The sequence below is a fragment of the Dipodomys spectabilis genome, unplaced genomic scaffold, assembly GCF_019054845.1.
Source record: "Dipodomys spectabilis isolate Male_0828 unplaced genomic scaffold, ASM1905484v1 ptg000301l, whole genome shotgun sequence".
Classification (NCBI taxonomy): domain Eukaryota; kingdom Metazoa; phylum Chordata; class Mammalia; order Rodentia; family Heteromyidae; genus Dipodomys; species Dipodomys spectabilis.
The window spans coordinates 3,809,081-3,822,096 of NW_024870978.1; positions in this window are offsets into that span (position 1 = coordinate 3,809,081).

The window sequence follows — 13,016 nt, forward strand, 5'->3', positions numbered from 1 at the left end:
ATCTGCGGCCCTGAATGCAGAGTAAAACATGAATTGAAAACATGTTTGCAGATTCTCCTTCTTCATCCTAAGTAATGTGATTTCCTCCAGGACCTCAGATAGTGATGCCCCAGGGATGAAGTTGTCTTTGATGTATTTGCTCTAATATCTGTGTCAAGGAAATATTTGCATCAAAGTTATTTGGGATGACGCAATCGGATTGCATCAGAATATGCCATTTCAGGTGCATGGTGAAATGGCCAAAAAAAAAAATATGCCAGTGAGATGTCAATGAAAGATATTATTGCATCATACCCTGATGGTAAATTCACACACCTATTATCTAAAACAGCTACAGAACATTGCTGGTTGATTCAAGCAGGTTACAATCCAGATTCAATATACAGAGGTCTCTACAAATGCATCCATTTACCATTGCATAAGGAAGCAACAATGTTCCTGATCTATTGATTGTTTACTTTGTTGTGCTAAAAGTTTTTAGTTTGATATAATCCCAGTTGGTATTTCTTGTTCTTATTTACTGAGCTATTTGGAGTATTAATCAGGAAGTTACTACCTAAAAAAATGTTCCATTTTTGTCCATATTGTAGTGCTTTATCTCAAGTTTTAGCTCTTAAACATCAGGGTGCTGAAAAACAAAGATCATTCACAATATTGGGCATCCTTGGTACTTGGACACGGTGTCCAGGGAAGATGGCGGCAAGTGTGTGCCTAAAGAACCTCTGTGAAAGGCAGCACTTAATCAGCACATGGGCTGGCCTTGTGTGTACACATGTGGGGTCTATACACCCAGGGGCATGGCTGCCTGGCTCTCTCTCTCTCTCTCTCTCTCTCTCTCTCTCTGCAGACAGCAATTGCTTCCAGGACACTGAGTAAAGTCCTACAAAAGACAAATGCATCAAAAAAGGACACAATGGAATTATATGCTTCCATAAGACAGAATAATACTGTGCCACTCAGAAGGAAATGGAAAGATGTGGAAAAAATTATATTAAGTAAAGTAAGCCATACCAACAGAGACATAGGTTGCATGGTTTCCCTCCTTTTTTCTAACTAGAATATTCATATAAGTTAAACGTAAACACGCTGGATGTTAAAAGACAAAAAATACACTGGATGGAAAAAGACAAAAAAATACACAAAAACACATGATAAATTATACTGGACTCCAATCATTCACACTGTGAGACCCAAGGAGGATATTCTAAAGAGGGTCATGAATCCCAATAAGTGATTGCATATGAGCATATAAAATGATATTTATAGAAATGAACTCAAAGACTTGGAAATGAAGGTTTCGATATTTTGTTTATGTTTTCTTTGTCTTGTTTTTATTTTCTGTACATTTTGTCTTATATGTAAGTTTAACTCTTTTGGGGAGTGTAAAGGGGGAGCATAGAAATTGTAGGACAAAATGCAGCAGAGATAATCACTAGACACTATTTTGAAAATGATCTACAACTCGTGAGCAAGATTGGGATGGAAAAAATGGAGGAAGAAAGGGTAGGGTTGATGCTGTTCAAAAAGAAATGTATTCATTAATTGACTTACTTAACAGTAAGCCATCTGTTCATCACTTTTATCATAACAATAAAAGAATAATCTTGTAAGATGAAGTATGTATCCATTAAGTGTTTGTAAGAATTAAGGGGATATTGAATTGAATTATAATTGCAGATGGTCCACATAAACTAATGGCAAAAATAGGGCATTTCTGCTCAAAATGAATAGTACAACAAAGATTTTACCTGCTATTTGAGTGAAAGATAGAGTATCTCTATGCTCCTAGAATCATTGTATGTATGGTTTGTCTTCCCTAATGCCATTAGGATATCAAAGTACAACACATTGTCACTGTGACCTGGACAGGGTTAAGTCTTTTACAAGGTGTTCTAGAACTTGACTTCACAGCCCACCCTTTCTGTACACCTACCATAAGTTAGCTAACACCCAGCAAATACTGAACTATCTGTTCAAAAGGTGAGTGCCAATTGTAATACCATGGGACTCTTTATCTGCATGATGAACATAAGGAATAGGCTTGTGAAGTATGTGCTCAGAGAAGCATCCTTTTTGGCTGATGTCAGAACCACGTGTCCATAAACAGTGGTGGTGCTAGCTTAGGCTGGTCCTGTGAAGTGTGCTGTCCACAGATGTGGAAACTTTTCTGTGCCTCTCTTTCCTTATAAGTATAACATTCTCTGCATTTAGTTTCAGTTATATGAGGCAAAAAACAAAGAAGACATTTTTATGAAGAGGACACCAGATTCTATCTGGAAGAAATTTCCTAACCTAGATATATACAGAGCAAGGATAGCAGAGATCAGACTGAGAAGACTCTAGTCACACAGACATATCTGGGGTTGGTTGTCCATATGTATGGAGCACCTACAACATAAAAGCGTTATTTCTAGAAACTGAGCATAGTTTCCTAAGATGATCAGGAAACCCATGCTCTGCTGGGTTTCAGGAAATAGAGAATTCTCTTTAACACTAGAAATCCTGAAGAGTTCAGTAGGTGTGAAGTCCTCAAAGACTCATCTAGACAGAATGAAATTCTCAACTCCAGTTTGAACTTCATATCATAGGACCAACTCAGAAAGTAAGAGTGCTTTGGTTTCAAGGGAGGATAATTTTCTTCAGCATGTTGATGTGTGTGTGTGTGTGTGTGTGTGTGTGTGTGTGTGTGTGTGTGTGTGTATGTGTATGTGTGTTGGACATGGGCAAGCACTAGAGGCCATAAGTGTTGTGATGTGCCCAAGAACCCTGAGGATTGGGTCTTTTTCTACAGGAAGAAGAAGACATAGAATGGTGGGTATTGTTTTCAGCTCTGGATGAGGCTGTAGCTTAAAGTTCAACTCTGTGACAAGTCATTCTCATGACAGAGAAAGGGCATCCTTTCAGAAAAGAATACAGCTACTAACAACATTTTGTCTCTGGCTTCCTCCCTAGAGTTTATCGTCACTACATACTTGCCTCCTCCTCTGTTTTCCCCCTACCATTAGTTCCGTCCCACCTCAACAACTACCACACACCCCTGCCGAAGTTGTAAAGTTCATTTTCAACATAATGTCTTGTACATCTCATTGTTACTATCGGTCAACTTGTATCCTTTTCTAAGCATTTTGTTTTTTCCCTTCTCCTCCCTGAATTAGAGAAGATACAGGCCAACGACAACAAATACAGTTAAAATAGGGGTTATACCATGAGGGGAGAACATACAAAGCAACAAAAAAATTACATGGCACATTATAAATACATTAGAAACTATAGTAAGAAAGAAAAAAGATATTTGTGTCCCTATCTTGGGGTTCATTTCACTTAATATCATCATATATGGTCATATGTACATAGCTTTTGGCCTTTACTGTTTGTCCTACATATGTACTAGATATTGCAAATAAGGTAAACCGTGGGAACTATGTTTCTTTGGGCCTGGCTTACTTCACTTAATATAATTTTTTCCAAGTCTTTCCATTTCCTAACAAATGGGGCAATGCAATTACTTCTGATAGAAGCATAAAATTCATATATATATATATATATATATGAATATATATATATGAATATAACATTTTCTTGATACATTCATCTACTGAGAGGCATCTGGGTGTGTCCCATATCTTAACTATGGTAAATAATGCTGTGATAAACGTACTGTGCTGATAGCTTTAGTATTGCCTTGTCTGTGATCATTTGGGTAGATGCCCCATACTGTAATTTCTGGGTCATAGAGGAGCTCTATGTGGAGTCTTTTGAGGAACCTCCATACTACTTTCCAAAGTGGTTGAACAAGTTTTCACTCTCAACAAGAATGCAGTAAAGTTCCCTTCTATCCACATCCACTCCAGCATCTGTTGTGATTAGATATTTTGATTATAGCCATTCTAACTGGGGCGGGGTGTAATCTCAATGTTGTTTTGATTTACATTTCTTTTATGTCTAGAGAAATAAAGCATTTCTTCATGTGTCTATTGGCCATTCTAATTTCCTCTTCAGAGAAGTTTCTCTATAAGTCTTTAGCCCACTTATTTATTGGGCAGTTGTTTCTTTGAGGATTTGTTGTTGGGGGATTAAATTTTTTGAGTTCCAGGTATATTTCAGATATGAGACCCTTGTCTGTTGTATGGATAGTGATGATCTTCTCCCAATCTGTGGGCTTTCTATTGATATTGCTAGCTATGCCTTTGCCATGCAGAAGCTCTGCAATTTTATGCAATCCTATTTGTCTAACCTTTCTTTGATTTGTTGTGTTTCTGGATTTCTATTAAGAAAATTCCAGCCTATGTCAATGAGATCTATTGTTTCTCCTATTTTGATCTGTAATGTTTTCTGGGTTTCTGCCTTGACTCCAAGGTCTTTGATCCATTTGGAGTTGAGTCTTGTGCAGGGTGATATATAAGGATCTAGCTTTAGTTTTCTAAAATTGATTAACCAATTTTGCCAGCACCATTTACTGAAGAGGTATTTTTTAGCTCCTTTATGGAAAATTAGATGGCTATAGGTCTGTGGGTTCATTTCTGGGTTTTCAATTCTATTCCTTTTGTTGTGAGGTCTGTTCTTGTGCCAGTACCGAGATGTTTTTATTATTATGGCTTGGTAGTAGAGTTTGAAAATTGATACTGATATTCCTCCAACACTGTTCTTTCTATTATCATTTTTGCTATTTGGGGTCTTTTATTGTTCCATATGACTTTTTGGATTGCCTCTTCTATTTTCTTGAAGAACAAGCTTGGAATATTGATAGGTATGGCATTGAACTTGTAGATAGCCTTGGGAAGTATTGCCATATTCACGATGTGGATCCTTCCAATCCAAGAACATTGGAGATTTTTCAACTTTCTAAGTTCTGTTTTGATTTCCTATTTCACTTTTTTTTCCCTCATAAACATCCCTCAGTTCTTTGATTAAGTTAATTCCTAGTTATTTTCTTTTTTGTTGGGCTATTATGAATGTAGTTGCTTTCCTGCTTTCAGCCACACTTTTCTCAATGTTGGCATATAGAAAAGCCATTGATTTTTCAGAGTTAATTTTATACCCTGCTACTTTGCCAAAGTTTTGAATCAGCATGAGTAATTTGGGATTGGAGTCAATGAGATTCCTTAAATACAAGACCATGTCATCTGCCAAGAGGGAGAGTTTTATACCATCTTTCCCTATTTTGATCACTTTTATGTTTCCATCTCGTCTTATTGCTGTACATAGGCATCCTAATACTAAATTGAACAGAAGTGGAAAGAGTGGACATCCTTTCCTTGTTTGCGAGTTAAGAGGAAATGGCTTTAGTTTTTAACCATTAAGTATAATGCTGGCTGTAGATTTGTCATATGCAGCCTTTATTGTATTGAGAAGGTTCACTGGATTCATAGTTTTTCCAGAGCCTTCATCATAAAGTGGTGTTGGATCTTGTCAAATGCTTTCTCTGCATCTATTGAGGTAACCATGTGGTTCTTATTCTTCCTCTTGTTGATGTGATGAATTATATTAATTGATTTGCATATATTGAACCAGATTTGCATCCCTGAAATGAAACTTGTTTGATCTTGGTGTATGTTTTTTTGGAAGAATTGTTAAAGTCGATTGGCTAAAATTATGTAGAGGAGATTTGCATCAATGTAGATCAAAGAAATGGGTCTCTAGTTCTCTTTCTTTGATGAGTCCTTGCCTGGTTTTGGGATGAGGGTCATGATGGCTTCATAGAATGAGTGCAGTAGTCAACTTCCTCTTTCAATTTCATTGAAGAGTTGTAGGGGTATTGGTGTGAGCTCTGCTTTGAAGGCCTTGTAGAATTCTGTTGTAAATCCATCTGGTCCCGACTTTTCTTAGATGGGAGGTCTCTTATTGCTGCTTCTATTTCAATGCTTGATAGGGGCATGTTAAGTTGATTTAACTCAACTTGGTTTAGTTTCGGCATGAAGATATTTGCTAGAAAAACTTCCATTTTTGCCAGGTTCTCAAACTTATTAGCATAAAGCTTTAAGAAGTATTCCCTTATAATGTTCTGAATTTTGGTTGTTTCTGTGGTGATATTTACATTCTCATCTCTGAGTTTGTTTATTTGGGTGTGTTCTCTTCTTTTTCTGATAAGATTTGCTAAGGGTCTGTCCATTTTGTTAATTTTTTTTAAAGAACCAACTCTTTGTTTTGTTGATTCTTTTTATGGTGTTTTGGGATTCTAATTCATTTAATTTTGATTTAATTTTAATTATAATTATTTCTTACCATCTACTGGATTGAGGTTTATCTTGCTGCTCTTTTTCAAGGAGGTTCAGATGTCTTATTAAATTGTTGGTTTCAGATCTTTGTAATTTATTGATGTAGGAACTCAAATCTATAAACTTGCCTCTGAGTACTGCATTTGCTGTGTCCCAGAGGAGGTGACAATTTGTGTGTTCATTTTTGTTGAATGTCATGAACATTTGAATTTCTGTTCTAATCTCTCCCATGACCCATTGGTGATTCAACAATGTGTTGTTCAGCCGCCATGTGCTACAATACTTTCTTTGGCGGCTTTTGGTGTTAAGTTCTAATTTTATTCCCTTGGATGCCATTTCCTAGCCTTTACTGTGGTCTTCTTGGTTTTCTATGTTTAGAACATCTTTAAGTATCTTTTGTAGGCCTGGTTTGGTGGAAATATATTGTTTCAATTTTTCTTTGCTATGGATGCTTTTCATTTGATCTTTGGTTATGAAGGAGAGTTTAGCTGTGTACAGAATTCTTGGTTGACAGTTGTTTGTCTTTAAGGCATGGCATACATCCTTCCAGGCTCTTCTTGCTTGAATCATTTCTGCTGAGAAATCTGAGGTGATTCTAATGGGTTTTCCTCTATAGGTAATTGATCTTTTCTCTTTGAGAGCTTTAAGGATCCTTTACTTGTTCTGAATTGATTGATGCTGTGCAGATTATAATGTGATGGTGGGATGTCCTGTTCTGGTCTGGTCTATTTGGGGTTCTAAAAGCTTCTTGAATCTGAATAGGCATATCTTTTTGCATGTTTGGGAAGTTCTCTGTTAAGATTCTGTTAAATAAATTTCCTAGACCATTAACTTCTGTCTCTAGGTGCTCCTCCACACCCATTATCCTGAGATTAGCCCTTCTGATAGTGTCTTCCAAATATTGAATAGCTCTATCATATTTCTTGAATTTGTCTTGGATAGTTGTATGTTCTTTCTCTATAATATCTAGGCTGTGTTCAATCCCCGAGATTGGATCTTCTGCATGGTCTAACCTACTGTCAGTCTCTCTATGTTGTTTTTAATTTCTTTTCCTTCTACTTGGTCGGCTTTGATGGCTTCAAGTTCTTTGTTGGAGCTTTGTTTTAGATCTTTCTGAACTTTACTTCCTTAATTTGGTGTTCCGTGTTTATTCTCAAATCACTTAGTTGATTGCTTATGTTTTCCTTGGACTGCCGTTCCTTCTGTCGGGCTCCATTCAGCATTTCCTTTATGGTCTTCCTGAATTCTATCTGCTGTCTGTTTATGGATTCCATGAATACCTTTATGGTTCTTTGTCTATTCTCATCCCACTCTTACAATTCCAGCAATACTCTTTGATTAGCTTCCTCATGTTTTACACAACTCCTGTAAGGCTCTATGACTGTTCTCAGCCTGCTCACGTGATTCTTGTATTTCTCTTTGACTGTTCTCAACCTGCTTACATAACTCCTGTATTTATATTTAAGTAGCTTCTTAATGCTAAACAAGATTCCTGTATTAATTTTTGGTTTGCCTCCTCTTGCTCCCTATGCAAAATTTCAATAATTTCAATCACCATGTTTACCAGTAGTATTTGTAGAGCTTTCGGGGAACTTTTCGCTGGATTATTCATTAACTATTCTGTCACCTGATTATCATGAGTGGGAGTTCAGATACCTGGACTTGCCATTTTTCTTGTGTTTTTCTGGCTTGTTCTGCCCATTTTGTATGAAAGTAATACCAATTTTGTGCTAGAGCACTATTTTAAGGCAACCATCAACCAGAGTCCTATAGTTGCACAATCAAAATGGCTGAAGATACAATCTAGTTCAATAGACACAATCTATTCAACATCAAACAACCATTGATTAATGGGTTAAGAACAGCAAAGAAGGATTTGGCAAACCAGAAATTATTAGCTTTAGGGGGAAATGTGGGGAAAAATAAGACTAGAGGCATGAGGAGAGGTAAAATGAGAGGAAATTTAACCAAGTCCTAATCTTTGAGAGGGAAATGAATTGGACAGAATGATAGGAGAGAAATTAAAAAAACAAAAAAAAATGGAAACACAAAAATTTAAGTTTAAGAAGTGAAACACTTAAAATTACATAAGTTTAAAGAAATTATATTGAGAAGAAAATGATAGGAGGAGAGGAGAGGAGGGATAGAAAGGAAACATAAATTTGTGGAAGCAAGGAAAAAAAAACAAATCGTTTCAATAAGGATACAGGTGGACACATTGCAATAATTAGATGTACAAGTTGTTATGTCGAAAAACGAACTTTACAACTTTGGGGGGGGAGTTGGTGGGGGGAAGGGAGGGATGGCAAGGGATGAGAAAGGGTAACAAAGGAGGAAGCTACAATGCTTGATAAGAAATGTACTCATTATTTTGCCCATGTAATTGTAAACCCTTTGTTCAGTATTTTCACAACAAAAATATATTTAAAATTAGTTACTTGAAAATTATGTAGTTATAAAGAAGTAATACTGCTATTAAAGAAATTAAGCCTAAGAGGTTGTTGAGTAATTTCTGGATGACGTATGTACACAATAGGGAATAAGGTCTAATAATTGACAACAGGTATATATCTGGGCATGAGCAGAGCAACAATTAAGTGATGAAAAAAAGAAAGAGAAAAAATGTAAACAACAAAAAAGGACCAAAAGATCAAAAGAGTTTAAACACACACACACACACATACACACACACACACACACACACACACACACACACACACACACACCAAAAATAAAAATTATGATAATAAAAAGAGTAACAGAAAACACTTAAAAATAAAAATTTTAAGGGCTGGGAAGGTTGCTCAGTGGTAGAGCGCTTGCCTTGCATGCCTGAGGCCCTGAGTTCTATTCCTAAGCACCACATAAGCAAAAAGAAAAAAGCCGGAAGTGGCGCTGTGGCTCAAGTGGTAGAGTGCTAGCCTTGAGCTGAAGAGCTGAGGGACAGCGCCCAGGCCCAGAGTTCAGGCCCCATGACCGGACCCAAAAAAAAAAAAATTTTAAAAGGTTCAAAAAAGTTCTTTGCTTTTTTGTTTTTTGATTTTTGTTTTGGATTGGGGGAATGGGAAGACCCTGTATCTCCCCTGTGTTTGTAACCATTCTGGAGTTTCTGGTATGCTTGTGGTGTTTGGTTTTCTTATGGCCTGATTGGTTTCTTAAGTCATTTTGTTTGGGCAGGCAGAAAATGCTCTGTGTTAGGCAGGATTTTCTGATCCTCTTTCCAGGCTAGTTTAGTGGGAGGGAGATCTTCTTTGAGTATCACAAAAGAGGGAGTTGGCTGTTTCCTTTAGTTTGGAGATGCTGTGATGAGGCTAGGTTCTGGGTAGGGTTGAGGCCTTTCAGTATACAGTAGCTTTTCCCTGAGGGGCTAGCTCCTGAGACACTCACAGATCCCAGCTTGGAGCCATTCTCAGGGTTTATGTTTACTGAATTTCAATTGTTTGTCTAGGCTGCTCCAGGGAGGGACAGACTTTGGCTCTGTTTACCCGGTGAAGAAAGTCACTCTTCTTAGGGCAGAGCTATCTCTAGAGGCCTGGGCTGGGTGACTTTCCCCTGGGTGGAACTGAGCTGGCAGGTAACTTCTAGTTCCTATGACCTGCAAAATGACTCTTTTGCTTTCTTTCAAGGCCTGAGTTTGAGCTAGCTACTCAGCCGGGCCTTTGTCAGTCACAAAAATGGAGATCTCCAGTGGGGAGGGGGGGGCAAGGGCTGACCTTCCCACCTCTGCTCCCTGATAAGGCGTGAGGATGTCAGGGTTCAACTCAAGCCAGAGTCTTGATTCCTGGGTCATCACTGGTCTGTGATCTGCAGGATGAAGATATATGCTCCTTCTCAATTCTTCCTGGTGGTGAGTAGAATCACCTAGTCTTCTGTGTCAGGCACCTTTGTCCTGGAGTCTCTCTGTTGTAGGTATGGAGGCTACAGCTACCACTGCCTCTGCATCTGCTGCAGCCACGGCTACTGGTAAGTGTTCAGATCTGTCTCCTTGCCTAGATTTTCCCTCTCTGGCCAAACTCTCTGTACTGTTATGGAACACTTGGTGTGATTCTCTACCCTAGGACTGTTCACTGTCACACTAAAACTGCTCTCTATGAGAGAGCTTGTTTGCCCTTCAGCTTTTCCTCCGCCATCTTCCTCCAAAAAAACCCTTAACAATATTATGACATGATATTGTGACATCACATTGACATTGTGATATCACTGTGCCATTCTGTTTTCACAATCCTTTTTGGAAATCACATGTTAGAAAATTCATGGGTTTTAGGACTTCTAGCTCCTTCCTTGAACATTTAAACTCATTGTGAACTAGTAGCAATAGAAATCAGACATGTGATTATAATATTACAAACTAGTAGTGACATCACTATTCCATAGGTGACCTCATTACCACCGTGATATCACTAACCTCTTGCGTCATCACATTGCCATTCAGACATTTCAATCGTTTATGACCTCTTAGCACCTTTGAAAAAGCATATGGCCTTTGTGACATCAAAATTCAATTCTTTTTTTTTGTTTACCCTTCACCTCCATTCCCAGCCTCCCCCTCCCCCCCCACCCAATCCTTCCCCCCCTCCCCCCCACCGACATTGTAAAGCTCATTTTTGTCATGACAATTTGTACTTCTCATTCTGGCAACAGGTCCACCTAAATCCTTAAATGACTTCTTTTTCCCCATCTCTTCCACAAGTTATAATGACATCAAATATAGTGAAAGTGGGGGTTATACTGTGGGGGAGGGACATACAAAGCAACAAAGAAATAATCTTAGAAATGCGTTAGAAACACAGGCATGAAAGAAAAAAAACATTAAAATACATATTTAAGGGATCGTTTTCCTAACATCACATTATCTGACCTTTTCCGCTTGACTCATACATATACAAGATATTGCAAATAAGGGAAACCTTGGGACCTGTGTTTCTTTGGGCCTGGCTTAATTCAATTAATATAACTTTTTCCAAATTTTTCCATTTCCTAACAAATGGGACAATGTCATTCTTTCTGATGGAGGCATAGAATTCCATTGTGTATATATACCACATTTTCTTGATCCATTCATCTACTGAAGGGCATCTGGGTTGGTTCCATATCTTAGCTATGTTGGGAGAAGATCTTTACTAGCCATATAAAGGACAAGGGTCTCATATCTAAAATATACTTGGAACTCAAAAAATTAAATCCCCCAACAACAAATCCTCAAAGAAACAACTGCCCAATAAATAAGTGGGCGAAAGACTTAAAGAGAAACTTCTCTGAATAAGAAAGAAGGATGGCCAATAGACAAATGAAGAAATGCTCAACATCCCTAGCCATAAATGTAATGCAAACCAAAACAACTTTGAGAAACCACCTCACTCCAGTTACAATGGCAAAAATCAAGAACTCCTAACAACAACAGATGCTGGAGGGGATTTGGACAGAAGGGAACCTAACTTCATTGTCGGTGGGAATGTAAACTTTTTCAACCACTTTGGAAAGCAGTATGGAGGTTCCTCAAAAGACTTCACATAGAGCTCCCCTATGACCCAGCAATCCCACTTTTGGGCATTTACTCAAATGTTTACAAACAAGACCACACTAAAGCTACCAGCACAACTATGTTTATTGCAGCATTATTTACCATAGCTAAGATATGGAACAAAATTCAGTTCTTTACTCATATAATCATTATGGTCTAACAATTGAGATCAGCTACACCATTGTTATATTACAAACCCTTGGAGGCAGAATCACCAGTGTGACATCATTAACCGGTTCTTTCCTCATAACTTTGTCATGATGCCCTTGTGATACATAGGCCCTTTGTGATCTCATAATGTTTTTGACTTCATATTTCTAGTATGACATGTGATATTAGAAATACACTCTGATATCTTGAAAATTGTGTCATCACTCTGTCAGATATCATGAGCATTTTGTCACATTGTGACATCACATACCTGTTGGGAGTTCATCACGTTTGGGCCAATGTATGACTTTGTAGATCTCACAATCCCATTCTGAATTCATATTCTCATTTGGGAGTTAATGAAAATTGAAGTCAAGTATGCCATTGTGACATCATCAACCCACTGGGATATCATAAATCTATTGTGACCTCATCACCATTATGGCATCACCAACTAATTATGACATCAAAATATTATTATGACTTAATATTGTGATATCATATTGCCATTGCAATATCACCTTCTCATTGGGTTTTGCAAACCTATTATGACCTCAACATTTTAAAAAATTCGTGGCCTTTGAGACCATTAACGTGACCTTGTATACTTATGACGTATAAAACAAGACAATCCAATGAGACACATTGAAGAAAACATTATTTACACTAGAAATGGGCCTGCATTTACCTTGTCCTGGGCTGTACACTCAGTGACAAGCCAGCACCAACCACCAAATCCCAGATCTCCAATGGGCAGCCGCACACATAGTTTGGTCTGCAAACCACCACCCCCCCACACACCCAAATTGTCTCCAAAGCTCCAAACTTCAATAGTTAAGGCTTTCTCCTTTTTCCTTACACAATCCTCTTTAGAGACCTTTCCTAATTTACATTTTTTCCTTCCATCACTTACTTCTTCTCTTTAGGCCTCTCCATTATCCATAGGCCTACACTTCTCTGGCCTGGTGGCCTATTGGCATCTTTCCCTTCCTGCTCTCCCTCAAATTCTTCTCTCAGATTTTTCACCTCTTGCTACCTCATCACTTCCTTTCTTCCAGATCTTCCCTTGATTTTCTTCAATTCCAATGCTCTGACCATGCAGCCTATATATAGGTTGAACCCCTTCATCA